Source organism: Perognathus longimembris, chromosome 6 (assembly GCF_023159225.1).
Source record: "Perognathus longimembris pacificus isolate PPM17 chromosome 6, ASM2315922v1, whole genome shotgun sequence".
NCBI classification, from domain to species: domain Eukaryota; kingdom Metazoa; phylum Chordata; class Mammalia; order Rodentia; family Heteromyidae; genus Perognathus; species Perognathus longimembris.
Genome location: NC_063166.1, coordinates 20,858,171 through 20,874,909, shown reverse-complemented (window position 1 = coordinate 20,874,909; position 16,739 = coordinate 20,858,171). Strand labels below are relative to the sequence as shown.

Sequence of the window (16,739 nt, the reverse complement as noted above, 5' to 3'; positions counted from 1 at the left end):
AATTTAATCCCCACAACAATACTGTCTGAAGATATTGTTATTATTCCCATAGTGTCTTTACCAGTTGGGTATTACTATGTCTCTCTCTGACTGTCTGTCTCTCTCTCTCTGTCTCTGTCTCTGTCTCTGTCTCTGTCTCTCTCTCTCTCTCTCTGTCTTACACACACACACACACACACACGCAAAACCTAAAAATGTGACTATCCCCTCCAGAACACATATGGTGATGCAGGCTAGTGTGCCTAATCTGGGTTCAAATTCAAGTCCTGTCATCTTAGCTGTTAATATTCAAATATGGTGTTTCTGAAAATTAGTGCTTGGTTATAATCGTCTTGTCTCATGGTGAGGTAGAAGAACCTACAGAAGAAAGGGGGGAAAACCGAAAAAGTAGAAATGGAATCATTCACTGAAGATTTAAAGTCTAAGGCTAGTGAGACATTGTCTCCTAAAAGTTACCAGAAATTTGACCTTTGGTATTTGACTTCAGTACTACACAAGTGTATCAGTTCTCTGGGTTGGAGGTGGGGCTTGACTTGTGTCTGCCCATTTCCATGGTGTAAATACTCTGATTGGGGCTGATTTCAAGATTTAAAAACTGCAAGATTTGCAAACTGCTAAATCACTGCATGTTTAACAGTTAGCTTGGGCCTGCCAGTAGGAATTGAATTGAGCACACTGCAATTTCAGCTGAAGTAGCAGATTATTTTACCCTTTCCAGAAACCAAATTATCTTTTTAAGAAAACCTACATATTGTGCTCACTTCAGCAGCACATATACTAAAATTGAAATGATACAGAGAAGACTAGCATGGTCCCTGTGCAAGGATGACATGCAAATTCATGAAACGTTCCATATTTTTACTTAACTTATAAAATAAACTTAGTTATAAGTTGCCACAGAATTTTATTTCTTACTGTCAAATAAAAATATATTAAAAAATACTTATATTGTTGTTTCTCTGTATATGTGAGTTCCTTATGTGTATGTTCAGAAAACATTGTGTTTCTACCAGGTATGTACAGGCCTTTTATTGTGCCATTAATTCCAGATAATGTAGTATAAGATCAATTTACATATCATTTATATTGCATTTTACTGGGTACTATAAATAATCTAGTATACCAGAGGAAATGTAGGTACATGGAAGTAGAATGCCATTTTATATATGGGTGTTGAACATTTGAAGATTTGGGTAAGAGCAGGGATTCCTAGAAACAATATCTCAGAATGCCAAAGGGCAAGTATGTCAAGACAGAGGTTGTGTTAGCACAGAATTCTTTGAAGTTTAAAAGCCTAAGGTAGTCTCCCTTATCTTTTGTGGTGTGTACCACAAACTTGTTACATTTAAATGCTTTTTGTTCCTCTTGATTAAAAAAAAAGAAAGTTGAAATATTTATGTTTCTTTTCACTGACCTTTGACCGAGTCTAACAAATGTGGATTGGTTTCTAAATGGAGTGGGATCTGTTATTTTCTGGGTCAAGTGTATCTGTACTAACTGGGTAAAAAGTTTCCTCATTTCTGAGAAGCTGGCCAACCTTAAAGACCATGAAGGTGTAAATTTGATACCTATAGGCATCCAACAATATTTATTGCAAACCCTATGTACGCCAAGGGCCTGTGTGGACATAAGGCATTCCCCAGTTTGGGTTTACACCTGTTCCTAAGGATTTTCCCTCTCCAAGATCAGCCATGTGCACCACTCTGTAAATACATCATTAGGACGAGGTCATGATATGACTTCAGACATGGCCAATTAAATGGCAATTACCCATTGGGAAACTCTGTCACCCTAAAGATAATCATCATGTTCTATGTAATTTTTTTTAGATCTTTTGGGGCACTAATTTGTAAAGCACATGTAAAGAACCAAATGAATAATTATATAGCAAGGGGCTAAGCAGTAATTGCCAAATAATCACAGGCTATTTGGTCCCTTCATGAAAACAGGCTTAATAGGTTAGTTCCCAAAAGTGTTTCTTTTACCTGTGGAACACTTTCAAGTTATTCTTCCTTAGTTCTCTTCAGCAGGAAGCTATATTTCTTCTAAATAATATTTGTAAAACATACTGAAATATGTAGGTTATAACTCTAGGTTTTACAAAACTAGATTTTGAACTTTTTCTGCATTATGTAAATGTTATTAGCTTTTAAAAAACTAATGGTTTAATGCATTGTATCTTTGGAAAAAATATAGAAGTATAGGGTGTCCGTTTGGTGTAGCGTTCTTTCTGGAATCTAGATGTTCCTGGGATCTGTTTCCCATGTGTCACTCACCTCTTATCCTGTTTAATTCTAATATCAAGCATCATTTCATTTCCCTCACTCTCTTCTTCCTCATTCTTCTGTGTCTCCCTCCATTTCCTTCTTTCTCTCCTCCTCCTCTCAGGTCATGTGAGGAAGGAAAATTAATGTGTGATGGGAGGTGAATGAGGGGAGAGTTCTATGACCTAGGAGATAGTACACACTGGACAGATCACCTTCCAATTCTATTTCAGGTTTACACATTTCAAGCGGGGGATGAAACCATTTGGGGAGTAAAACATACAAATATATAATGCACTTCCTTTAGTGAATGTGCTCTGAAAGTTTTAAAGTACAATGGTGTGTGCTAATGTCTTGAGAAACTGTGTCCATCTATAATCATCTAGTCATGACATTATTTCCACACCCTTGCCACTGTTCCTGGCCCTGCCTCTTGGTCCCTCTTCTCTTTGGCAATATCTTATTTTAATCATGCTCAGAAAATGAACAAGAGCCACAAGCTACAGAAAGACAAATAGGAAATATGGCTTGCTTCTTAACAAGGCAACTACTATTTCATTTCAATATTTAGGATGATTCTTGAAAGATCTTGCTGACTACAATCAGTGCCTACAGAAGGGACCTACATATTCAAATTAGCAAGAACTAGCACTTTCTAAAGCTACTAGTGTTCTGAATAGAGTTTAGATGGTGAGGTTTTGAAGTGAAATTTTGCTTGCAATTGAATCCTTGGGATGTTCAAAACTCTTGTGAAATCCCCTACTTACAAGGCATTTTGGCAGAGAATGACTGGTGTATTCCATGTTCAGAAGGAGTGGTGCTGCAGGAGGAGGAGCCCAGTGCAGATACAGACTGGCAGTAGATTTTCTTTGCCCAGATTCTCTTCTCACTCACACTCACACCTTTGATAATTCAGAACCCACCCAGCCGTCGTTGACAGGGTGCCCCCGCCTCAGAAGATATACGCATTCAGTCTAAATTTATAAGATGACAACAGGTCTTGCAAAGATCATCTCAGTACACAGATAAGGAAACTGGGACTTTGGGTGTCTCATGCTGGCAGTAGCATCCAGCAAACACTAACACTGATCTTTGCTGTCTGTCCTAGTCTCCAGGCCAGGTTTTATTGTGCTACACCCCCCACACACACACCCCCCACCCCTGCCCTGCTGTTTGAATAATGTATACAATCCTTCCTTCTGCATTAATTTCTCTCTTCAATATCTAAATTGTATCATCAACTTTTTCCATATCCTTGAGTATCCACAAAGAATTTTCATGGAGTCATCTTACAATACTGAAATATTTTACCATCCTGCTCACAATGGGAGAGAATGGGAGAATGATGAAAGAGCCTGTAGAATATGCTGCAACCACAGTGGCCACATGCCAAAAAGGACATGTGACAGAGGGTCACAAAAAGGGAGTGACAGAGGGTCCCAATTTCTCCCACCCCCCTCCCACTACCACACAAACACACACTTTGGACTCTGAATTCCTTTGCCATCAACTCTTTGTTGGGGTCCTCATATTCATGGCTCTTCCCTACCAAGAACTGTCACTTCTTTCTAAGTGGGAGACAATTCCTAACTTTCTCTTACTATCTTGACTTAAGGCAGTATGGGAGTAAACACTTCCTTGATATTTAACAATTCTCTAACTCCCTTCAGTTGCTGCAGCTGCCTCTTGCCAGGCAAAGGGAAAGATTAGATATGGCATTTGCACCTGGCCAACCATAAACCACTTTTTTTTTTTTGTAGTTGCAGGCGAAGGTTAATAGGCCCAATTCCCTTCTCTCCTTAGACCTGGAATGGTAAAACATGAAAGTGAGCTGCAATTATTTATAAACAATAAAAAGCTTGTGTAGAGTAGGAAACAAATGAATTTATTTGCCTCCTCAAAGTAGATGTTTTCCTGGTTGTTAATGACTTTGGGGCTGTGATTAGGAATGCCTCCTCCTTCTGTGCTGTTTGTATGGGAACCTTACCCTGATAGGTTGGTTTCCACCAGAGTGGCCTCAGAATCCAGTGCATGGTCTACCTGCTCACTACCTTATTATGTAACTGTACCCCCTCTGTACATCACCTTGTCAATAAAATTTACTAAAAATAAAAAAACAAGCTATTCAAGGGACCAAGCACTGGTGGCTCACACCTATAATCTTAGCTACTCAGGAGGATGAGTTTTCTGCCCGCCCGAGCAAGAAACTCCCTGAGAGTCTTATCTCCAATTAACCACAAGAAAAAGTAAAACACAAACAAACCCAGATATTGAGCGGTGACTCAAATGGTAGAGCACTAACTTTGAGCACAAGCTCAGGGACACTGCTCAGGCCCTGAGTTCAAGCCTTTGACACCCCCTCCCCCCACCACACACACACACACACACACACACACACACACACACACACCTACTCAATCTTAACAGATGATGTGAGTGTCTCACAAGCCTTAATTCTCCACACTTTTATTACCAGTATGTTATATAATCACAATTTGCTTTTAGAACTGAATAACTGCTTTACCCATGTAGAATTCAGAGGCACACAAAGAACTTTATTTGAAATGGAAACTTGTCATGTTAGTGACACTTTCTATAGCTAGTTTCTAATAGTTTAAAAACGTTTTAAATGTGAGAGACCATCTTATACATAATGATAATAGTTTTGTTTTAGGGTCTATGGGTTGGGAATACCAAAAGCTACCACAAAAGCAATACTCTTTTTGATGAATCATTGCAATAGCTACTTACATGTGAAGAATAGTAGAACATATATTATAATGCATTATCTATTCTGTTCTTGGAAATACTTGACCAAATACAAATTGTATGACTCCTTACAGTAACTCCAAATTTTCCAGCAGTTCAAGGCCCAAGGTTTAAATATTATGCTTAGAACAAAGCTGTGACTTTTGCAGAAGGGATTGAAAGGGCAAGCTATGAAAATGATCTTGCAAAAATGCCAGAATAGGATGAGCATGTTCTATGGAACAAAAGTTTAATCAAGGTACACTATATTTATGTATGGAAATGTCACAATGTTCCCCCCCACACACTTGTATAAGTAGTATATGCTAATAAACAGAAATCTAATAAGAACTGAGTGCTGATAGCTCACATCTATAATCTTAGCTACTCAGGAGGTTGAGATCTGAGGATTGTGATTGGAAGCCAGCCCTGGGCAGGAAAGCCCATGAGATTCTATCTACAAACTTAAAAAAAAAAAAAAAGCCAGATGTGGAGCTTTGGCTCAAGTGGTAAAGCACTACACCAAAACCAAAACAAAACCCCAAACACTCAGGGACAGTACCCAAGCCCCCAGGCCCTAAGTTCAAGCCCCAGGACTGACACAGGGGAAAAAAAAAAAATCAAAAAAGGGAACTCAGGAGATGGCTCTTGAATTTCCAGCAAAATCTTTAGCTGTTATGCATTCTGCTGCTTAGCCCTCCTATGATCAATTTTTTAAAGCACCAATGTAATTAGATAAAAGTCCTAATCAGCTCATTTTTAAGAAATCTTTTTATAGTGTATAACCCCTAGCCAGTATAATCACCGCATTAGCAGTAGTGAACCATTCTTGAAAGTCCCTATTTAGTAAAACTACATCAAGCAAAATACAGCGTACATGATGAGCAACCTGATTTAATTTTTATATGAGATTAACATATTGAGCTATCATCTCTAATTTTAAAATCATGTTCTCTCTATTTAGACCTGTAAAATAATATTCAGTTAATTGGATATGCATTAAAAGATATTTCTAGCTCCATTTCCCCTTTTGATTTGGGCAAGCAATAGCTCCTAAATGATTCTCCAATTGACATCCTAAGACACAAAGCAGAATTTTTCAGGACAAACTATAGTCTTTTCTTCCCTAAAAAGACTGGTGTGTATATGTCAGGGGGGGAGGGGGGAGGGATTAATGTAAGGAAGAACACATTGTGTCTCATTTTCCAGCAACTCTGGGCTGTTTGTATTTTCTTGTTGGAGTCTCCTCCCCGTGCCCTCCCCCCTTCACCCCCCCACCCCCCACCCCATTCTGGGGCTTTGAACTCAGGGCCTGAGCACTGTCCTTGGCTTCTTTTTGCTCAAAGCTAGCACTCTACCACTTGAGCCACAGCACCACCTCTGGCTTTTTCTGTTTATGTGGTGCTGAGGAATCTAACCCAGGTCTTCAGGCATGCTAGACAAGCACTCTACCGCTAAGCCATCCCCAGCCTCCTAACCCAGTCTTTGTGGGCACTGTTCACATAGGCGAGGCCTCCAAAGCCCCCAACCAACATGTATATGAGGAAAGCATTCCACCACTAGGCCATATTCGCAGCCCCTCTCTTTTCTTTAAATAGTATTATATTTGGTTTGCAATCTAAAGACATGAAGGTGTTTCACTGGGTAAGAAGAAATGGAGAGGCTCTGTCTCTTTACTAAGCTAGACTATTCCCTGGATAATCTTATCCAGATAGCAAACAGCAGAACAGGCAAAGATAAACTTCACACGGGCAACTCCAAGGCTGTGTATCTCAAGGGCTTCCTCAGGTGCCTAGAAACAATAACAATATCATCCATAGGCAAGAAAGATACACATTCCCATCCAGAGTTTATACAAATTAATAGTGAGTCCATCAAACAGACAGGGGGATCTGATAACCTCTCCTCATCAAGCTGCCCAGAGAGATCTGGGAAAGCCAAAGGCCAGACTACTGACATCAGTTCAACTGCCTTGACAATGTGCAGTTGACCTGCCAGCATCTACTGACTACACACTTATGAAGATCTTCAAAAAAAAAAAAAAAGGGCAAAACTCCAGGCTTTACCAGTCCTGTTCTGAGCATAGGTCTGAATGTAACACCTCCTTCCTTCACCATAGGACTTTATTAAGTCTCTGTATGTGGAGCTTACCTAAGCCCTCTCTACTTGAATTTGCATCCAGGTGCAAACTCCTAGCGTGCTAGGAATCTTCTTCATTCAAATACAAGGCATTTTTTGCAAGATCAAAATTCTTTTGCTATGGGACTGTAAAAACTAGCCCTTGGGAAAATTTGCATTTTGACTGGTAAGACAGGCACAGTCAAAGGTTATAAGGACAAAGAAGTCATTACCCAATCAAATTAACAAACAAATGAGATACAAATATACTTTATTAACTAACAACATTTTTTTAAAACAGGAAGCACTAGAATTTGAAATACTGAATTGCATCCAACTGAAAAGAGGCAAAACAAAACAAAAGAATTGTAACAAATTATTACATTATTTGAACTGCTGACTGGCCCATTAGAGTCTCCGGTACTGTAACTCATTGGAAAACTGGCCTGACTGAATCTCCTTCTGGTGACTTTGTGAAAGAAAAATGACTATTTTGCAAAATTACGAGGTCTACATAGGTTGTAGGTTTAGATAGCTTTGTTGTGAAGAAGATTTGAGTTTACTTTGGAAAAACTAAAAAAAACTCCAAGCAGTGTTGTTGTTTTTTTTAATGGCTTGCTCCTACAACACAAGACACTATTGTCAAGGTTCTAAAAAGAAAAACAAAGGAGAAAGAAGAAGGAAAAATCTCCCCAAATTTAGTTTCAAATATATTTCCTTAAAAGTCCAGTGTTACTTTGTTCTTGAGTCACCTTTTACTGGGACAAGATATCTAAGTGTGAAGCAATATATATATATATATATATATATATATATATATATATATATATATGTGTGTGTGTGTGTGTGTGTGTGTGTATAATATATTATATAATATATATTTCTATGTATTTATACATTATAAATATATTTTATACATGTATTGTATTTATACTTATATATTTAAATATATCTTATATATTACATATATATATATTTAAAGTCAACAGTAATTTAAGGAGACAGAGTTGCAAGTACTATGATACAAACTTGGGCTAATGACCAGTGTCACCTGTTCTTCATCCCTAAGGTTGATCTAGACTACATTTGTCCCTGTCTCCAGATAGATGTATAGAGTCATAGCCTTGCTGTATCTTACACTTGTGCCCTGTGTTCAGACTAGAAGGCATTGAAAGTTTACCTGAGTCAGATTTCATAGCATAAGTCGGAATGGTCTTAGAACCCCTGGAAGATGAATGATGATGCCTGTGTTTTCTTCCTTCTAGGCCTTGTCAAGGAGATTGCAAGTTTTTGAAGCCATGCATCTTCCTGCCACACCCCTTCTCTAACCTGGTGCCTGCCATATGACTTTTGAACCATTGATCTTAGGAGTTCAAGGTAAACAGTCTGAGACTCTATTTGGAATTATGGACAGATAGTAATCAAATCAGCCTTTCTTCCTCTCCCTTTCTTCCCTTCCCTTCCTACCTTTTAGTAGTTAAGAACAGAGTGAAAGTCTTATTCTCATCTAACTATAAAATTCTGTCTTATCACTGAGAACTTGAAGATAACTTCAGGAAAAGAAACACTTTGCCCCACCCATATTTCCTTAAACCTTCTCCACTCCAGCAGTAAAACTTGCATTGGTTCACATCCCAGGAGGCAGCTCTGAGGCACTCTTGCCCCGCGGTTTAAGAATGCCTGCCTTAAAGAACATAACACTTTTTTTTCCCATTCAGTCCTTCCCCAGGGTCAATAGTAGGCTAGAATTCAAGTATATTTCCAGGTTTGCTAGCACTATTGTATGATGTGGTCTTTTTACTAAGACCAAACTCAGTATGAGGCATTTTATAGTAAGTATTTAATGTAAGTTCTTCATCTTTTTACCCCTTATTTTTAAAGCTCTCTGACGGTTGAATGAAGCTTGTACCCTATGTTTCCTGCAACAAAAAGTTCCCAGCATTTATAAATCACTTAATTGCTAAGCTTCTTTAGTTCTTGAATGTTTCTATCTATTCTTCAATGCTTCTATCTATTCAATGATATCTAGCACAGTTGCTTATATTTGTTCTATAGATACATCATTCTATAGGCATTTCTGTGGTACCTTTTAGGGACAGTAATAAGTACAATACCAATATAGCTCTGTGGTTCAGAGAACAGACTTGAAAGTGCATTAAGCAAGTTACTTAAATGCCATCTTTCAAAGCTGGGTGCTGGTGGCTCATGCCTGTAATCCTAGCTACTCAGGAGGCTGAGATCAGAGGATCACAGTTCAAAACCAGCCTGGGTAGGAAAGTCCATGGGACACTTATCTCCAGTTAACCACCAGAAAACTGAAATTGGAGCTGTGGCCCAAGAGGTAGAGTGCTAGCCTTGAGCAAAAAAGCTTAAGGACAGCACTCAGACTCTGAGTTCAAGGCCCATGACCAACAAAAAAAAAGCATCTGTAAAATGGAGGTAATTGCAGTATCCTCCCATGGAGTGGTTGTAAGAATAAATGAAGGTCATGTGACATGCCCAGAACAGCATCTGCCCCACACACATACACATTAGGAACTTGTTGGGTTGGGAATATGGCCTAGTGGCAAGAGTGCTTGCCTCCTATACATGAAGCCCCGGGTTTGATTCCTCAGCACCACATATATAGAAAACGGCCAGAAGTGGCACTGTGGCTCAACTGGCAGAGTGCTAGCCTTGAGAAAAAAAGAAAAAAGAAAAAAAAAAGAAGCCAGGGACCATGCTCAGGCCCTGACCTGAGTTCAATGCCCAGGACTGGCAAAAAAAAAAAAAAAAGGAACTTGTTATGTGGTAACTATCTTGATTTATTCAATTCAGGAACTACTTCAGGGGTTGGGCAGAGAAGACCAGGAATCCAAATGTCCACACATGGATGTATTTAGCATATCCCAAAATTCAGCATAATTACTTGCAAAATTCAGGTAATTTGTCTAAAATTTATCAGTTTCTCAAATCTGATGAGGGGTTGAGGGTGGCATGCAGTAGGGCAGTAGATATAAGGCAAAAACCTCACTGGCTAGCAGAGGAGATGGACAAAACAAATCATGACTATAAAATATAAGAGCCATTATGTAGAAATGAACTCAAGATGCTATGGGACACAGAAAATGGCCACCAAAGGAGGCCCTTTGTGCAACAAGCAAGGCTTCTTAGAGTGGGTAGCATTTAAGTTTTGAATTATGCATCGAATATGACCTAAAGAGAAAATAGGGTAAGAGCAATCCAGGCACCATGAAGGTCATGTGCAAAGTGATGAGCAGCATGTATGATGTGTCTGAATGTGCTGAATATCAGTGGAGCAAGAGGACTGTGGAAAGCAGGGAGGCTAGTCATGAAGGGCTTGCATTGAATGTTAGGCTGAAGACTTCACATTTTATACAGAAGGCTACCATTGTAGACATTCACTCATTTCCATGTCTCCTCTCCTCCACAGACACATTTCCTTGCCCCAGTACAGCTGGGCAGGATCAGAGCAGCCGTAGGACAGATTCTGGCCAGGCCAAATCCTTTCCATACAAGGTATGATTCTCCATGTATTGTGAAGATAGAGGGATTTAAAGACTTTTTTCCATGTGAAAAACAAACAAACAAACAAAACAAAGCTAATAGTTACAGAAACAGAAGGTAGCTCCGTGGTTCACCAGGGCTGGAAGAAATGGAATTTGGGGTATCTTGTTGAGGTTCTACAATTCGGGGCTGGGGATATGGCCTAGTGGCAAGAGTGCTTGCCTCGTATACATGAGGCCCTGGGTTCAATTCCCCAGCACCACATATACAGAAAACGGCCAGAAGTGGCGCTGTGGCTCAAGTGGCAGAGTGCTAGCCTTGAGCAAAAGGAAGCCAGGGACAGTGCTCAGGCCCTGAGTCCCAAGGCCCAGGACTGGCCAAAAAAAAAAAAAAAAAACAACTAAAATTGTTCTAAGCCAGATGATGGTAATGGAAACAAAGGAAGTGAATTAAATATTTTAAATGAGTGAATTGTGTGGCATGTGATTATGATCTCTATAAAGCTTCTAGAAAAAAAATAAGATAAAAATAAAAAAAGAATAGCAGGGCACCAATGGGTCATGCCTGTAATCCTAGCTACTCAGGAGGCTGAGATCTGAAGATCCAGGTTTGAAGCCAGCCTAGACAGGAAAGTCTGTGAGAATTTTTACATTGTTTTTATTTTTTATTGCTAAGATGATATACAGAGGAGTTACAGTTATATGCATAAGGTAGTGAGTATATTTCTTGTCAAACTTGCTACTTCCTCCCTCATTTTTCTTCCACCTTTCCTCCTGTGAGAATTTTATCTCCAAGAAACCACTAAAAAGCCAGAAGTGGAGCTGTGGCTCAAGTGGTAGAGTACTAGCCTTAAACAAAAAGGTCAGAGATAGGATCCAGGCCTTGAGTTCAAAAAGTAAAATAGGGGCTGGGAATGTAGCTTAGCAGAAGAGTTCTGGCCTAGCATGCATGGAACCCTGGGTTTGATTCCTCAGCACCACATAAACAGAAAGAAAAAAAAAGCCAGAAGTGGCATTGTGGCTCAAGTAGTAAAGTGCTAGCCTTGGGCAAAAAGAAGCCAGGAAGAGTGCTCTGGTCTGGAGTTCAAGCCCCAGGACTAGCAAAAAAAAAAAAAAAAAAAGAAAAGAAAAAGAAAAAAGATTAGCAGACCTTACTGTACCAATGGGCTATACCCTTTCAGTGGCAGACTTTGAATGAGTGGAAAATAAAGAAGTGTAGTCCATGCCAGTGAATGGAAGCTTTTGATTGACTGTCATAACATCTCTCTTGATTTAAGTAGCTCATCCATAGGAAGTCATCAAAAATGTTCCTTGACTATTTCAGATAAGATCGTGTGTCTTATATGTAAAAGGTGCTTTAGAGCTATTGGAGGATTTTAAATAGGTCAATAACATCAGATTTGAGTTTAGAGTCATTCTAGTAGCAGTACAAACTACCCCAAATGTAAAGAGGCTGGTGCATCAGGCACCAAGTGAGGGATTGAGTGTCAAGACCGCGGGCTTCGGTGGGGCACAGCCGGTAATCTTGAGCCCTTTCTTTCTCATCATGTGTCTGCCAACAATTATTGCAAATATGCAGAGATATATTTCCTACATATATGGAAGCAATATTATTCTTCCCACCTGTGAACACCAATGTGGTCATTGATTATCATACCAGAATTTTGAAAATCTATTGAGAGGAGAGAGGAGCAAATTTGAAATCTAGCTAGCTGACAAAAAAAAAAAAACAAAAAAACAAAAAAAAAACATTTCAACCAGGTGCCTGGGCTCACACCTCTAATCCTAACTACTCAGGAGGCTGAGATCCAAGGATCATGGTTTGAAGGCAGCCAGGGTGGGAAAGTCCATAAGACTTATTTTCCAATTAACTCCCCAAGAGCCGGAAGTGGACAGTGTTACAGTGCTAGCCTGGAGCAAAACTCTCAGGGGCAGCATCTAGGCTCTAATTCAATCCCCAGAGCTAGTGCGTGTGCACACACAGGCATGTGCATGCGCACACATGTGCACAGAGCACGTTCAACTCTGTCACTTGTTTAGGAATCCAGCCGGCTAGAACTTAAAGATTTCTTGTCCCTGCAATCGTAGAAATCATCTTGTGGTCTTTCCATGGTGGTGACTAGTTTTACATATTCTCAGGCTAAACATAATCGATTCTGCAGCTTCCTAATGATCTGCCTTAAGGAGTTATTATTTCTGATGGCAATTAATCAAAATTAAAACAGACTGCTTAAAATAAAGCAGATTTAAACATCCAGCCTCAGTCAGGAACACCTGCACATTAAGATTAATCATGAACCCTGTGTGAGGGTGACAGATATATCAATATTATAGAGAAAAGAGAAGGCAACATGTTTGTTTTTTTTCCCCAGCTGAGTTCCAAGCATATTTCCAAGGAGCAGTAAGGATTCTGAATCTGAGACTAGGAATAAAACCACATAAACTCCATAGTGGTTCAGTTAAAACTGTTCTCTTCTAAAAAGCTCAGGTCCTTGTGTGGCAATTTGTGTTTTCCTGCCTCAAATGCTATTCCCAAAGGAAGATGAGTCAGGAGAGGTTTTGTTTTGATCACTCTGAATAGTATGAGCAAATCGATTTTAAAAATTCCCTATAAGAATTTCTAAATTTAAAATTAAAGTGTGTTTTGGAAGGGCTTTTTTCCCCCCTCAAACTTCCTATCCTATATTCATTACTTGTGATTGTTGTATGTAGCCATGTCACCCCATGGTAGAACTAGAGAGACAATGACACTGTCACATGGTCCTGGTTCAATTGGTGCCTGGCACATGGTAAATACTTTGTAATGATTTGTTGCAGTAGCTGTTTGGCTACTCACTTGAAGCACTTACTTGACGTCTGTAGACTTTTATTTCTTTATTTATAACACGGGAATGACAGCAAGGCCCACAGTATAGTATTGTTGAGATTACAAAAGATGAAGTAAAGACATAGTTTCCAATGAGCAGACTATAGTTTAATGAAGGGGAGGAGAATATTATTTGAGTACTTGAAATGTGCTAATCTCTTTACATCTGTTATCTTAGTTGCCCCCCTAGGACATCTAAGATGTGGGTATCACTTTATCTTAAAGATAAGGAAACAGAAGCATGGAGGAAAGGAATCGCTTGCTTCTGCTTATACGGCTGAATGGCTATTAGGAGTCCAGACTCTTATCTAGGCTGTTTGTCTTACTCTAAAACTTGTGTTTCTAACAGCTGTCACACACTCACAAGAAAAGGGGAGAAAAACCAAGTGGCCAGTGTCTTGCTGTTGTTTGAGCTTGGTATCTATTATGTAGATATATCAAAATGTGGTATAACCTTCAGTAGGATGACCTTCAACTAAATGGTAGGTCTTTGGCAGTGGGCCCACAGAAAGGATTAAGGCAGGTTCTCATGAGGTCTGTGAGTTACTTTTGTGAGAGGATAATTATAAAAGAATAGGTTTGCCAGTCCTTGGTCACTTTTTGGCTTCCTGCCTCCTCTTGTGATACCACACTCTTTTTTTCCTGTTTTCACTGATGCTTGGTGCCATCCACCATTAGATGATACAGCCAGGTAGGCTTTCACCACAGACAGCACTACCCACTTTTAGCCCCTACACCTGAGGTACAGACTGAAGGTAGGGCTCAAATGATAGAGTGAGTGACAAGAAAGTAAAACAGGAAAAATAATTTTTAAAAATATATTGTGCTGGTACTAGTGGCTTACACTTACCATCCTAGCTAATCAGAATGCTGAGATCATAGTTTGAAGCCAACCCAGGCAGGAAATGTCCATGAAATTCCACCTCCAAAATAACCAGCAGAAAACCAGGCTGGAGGCATGGGGTCTCAAGCGGTAGAGTACCAGCTGAATGAACAAGCCAAAAGAAATAAGCTAGCGGCCCATTTCCACTGTCCCTAAGCTGTTTAACTCAAGGCTAGTGCTCTACCACTTTGAGCCACAGTGCCACTTCCAGTTTTCTGGCCATTAATGGGAGATAAGAATCCCAAGGACTTTCCTGCCCAGGCTGGCTTCAAACCATGATCCTCAGATCTCAGTCTCCTGAGTAGCTAGGATTACAGGTGTGAGCTACCGGTACCCAGTGAGTAAGTTTTCAAGTCTGAATTTTGAAAATTTTGGTAGAAATTACTATGTTAGCTTTTCCTCTTAAATATAAACATGTCTACTTTCATAGAAATTTAATGAACAAAATTCAAATGATAATTATCATTAATGATATACATGTATCCTGTGTTCTTCTTATGCTAGTACCAGAGCTTAAACTTAGCCTCTTACATGGTTTTTTCTTCTCATGACCTGGGCTTTTCCACTTCAGCCACAGCTTGGTTCTGACTTTTTGCTAGTTAATTGGAGATAAGCGTCTTAGAAATTCGTTGGCCCTAGCTGTGAACTGCAATCCCAAATTTCAGCATTTTAAATATCTAGGGTCATAGGTATGAGCCTTTGATGCCCTAATACCTTCACTACACTTGCAAAATAAATTATCTATGATCTATCAAGAAAAATGAACTAAAAATTCCATTTGCAATAACATATAATTGTGCTATAAAATCTGTAAACAAAAAAATTAATTCAATTTCCTTAAGGAAAGAACTGTACCCTGGAAACTATAAAATACTAATGAAAGAACATGAAAAAGATGCAAATAAATGAAATGATAGCCCCTGTTTGTTGAGTAGAATTAGTATGATTAAAATTTTCATAATAACCAAAGGCATCCACAGATTCAGTGAAATCCCTCTCGAAATTCCAGTGACATATATTGCAGAGGTAGACAGGAAAGATCCTGAAACTCACCTGAAACCAAAAGGCCAAATAAAAATCTAAACATTCAAAGCAATCTTGGGCAAGAATGAGGCTGAAAGCATCTCACTACCAACATCAAATATATTACTAAGCACCAGTGATCAAAACAGCATGAATCTGACATAAAAATGGACATACATTTTTAAAACTTACATTAAAACTAGACACTGTTAAACTACTGAAAGAAAACATAGGCATAAAAATATGGAAGATATGTATCAAAGAATACAAAATTTCACTTGGACAAAAGGAACCTTCTAGAGATTTACATACAATATGCTGATTATAGTTGATAATATTGTACTAAGTTATGTGGATATGTATAGGTGCTTAAGTATGTTAAGCCAATGTCTCACTTTGTAGCCCAGGCTGGCTCTGATTTGTGATCCTCTGACCTCAGCCTTCCAAGAGCTAGGATTACAGGTATTTACTATCATAGTTGTACGCACTACTAGGGTTTGAACTCAGGGCAGGGCCTCACACTTGCTAGGCAGGTACTCTACACTGAAGAATGGATGAGAATGTTGAAAAGGGTTACATTGATCAAGACACATAAACTGTTTTGTTCAATGATAACTCCTTTGTACAACTACTTAAAAGTAGTTTAAAGTACTTAAACATCTTTAAATGTAAAGAATCTGGAGGCCTTAAGCTAAAATTTGTCCATACTCCAAGGTTTAAATAAAAATCATCATTATCCGTGACTCACCATTGTCTGGTGAATTCAAATTCCCTAAAGATATCACAAGTCATCCTTTATTGAAAAAACAACAAATTAGAACTTAAGTGTAAACAAAAGGTAAACTGCAAATGTGTTAACAAAATGTTTTCAAAGACTAGAGATTCTGACTCTCTTAAAAAAAAACACACAACAGGTCAAGATAATAAGACAGAAATGTACCACTGAACCTTCATTAACAAATATTTACTGAATTACAACTCTGACCCCTGTGTTGAGTTACAGTCCAGGAGTATAACAATGAAACAAGAAAAGAAGAATAAAGACAAAAAAAACCCTGCCTTGTCCTTAATGAGTCTACAATCTCAGGAGGAATATAGTGAGTATGTACCTTTTAATGGGGCTCCAGAATTGGTAGACCAAAGAAAGCTTCTCAAGAGAAGTTACACATAAATTGAAACCTGAGAAGCTTAGGAAAGGAGACTGTCGAATTTGCATATTTAAATATCCCATTGCCCATAGGGAGGAGACAGTACTGAAGGGCCAAGATATGGACGGAGGCAGACAGAAGTTACAGGAATCCAGGCTAATAATGGTGGCACTGGAAACCTGG

General features: G+C 39.0%; 1 non-coding gene across 1 annotated transcript; it reads left to right on the top strand.

Annotated features, from left to right (window-relative positions):
* Nucleotides 1-753: 753 nt before the first annotated feature.
* On the top strand, nucleotides 754-860 carry LOC125354056. Its single transcript, XR_007211440.1, has one exon. It is a non-coding gene; the product is annotated as a U6 spliceosomal RNA (small nuclear RNA).
* The last annotated feature ends 15,879 nt before the right edge of the window (nucleotides 861-16,739 follow it).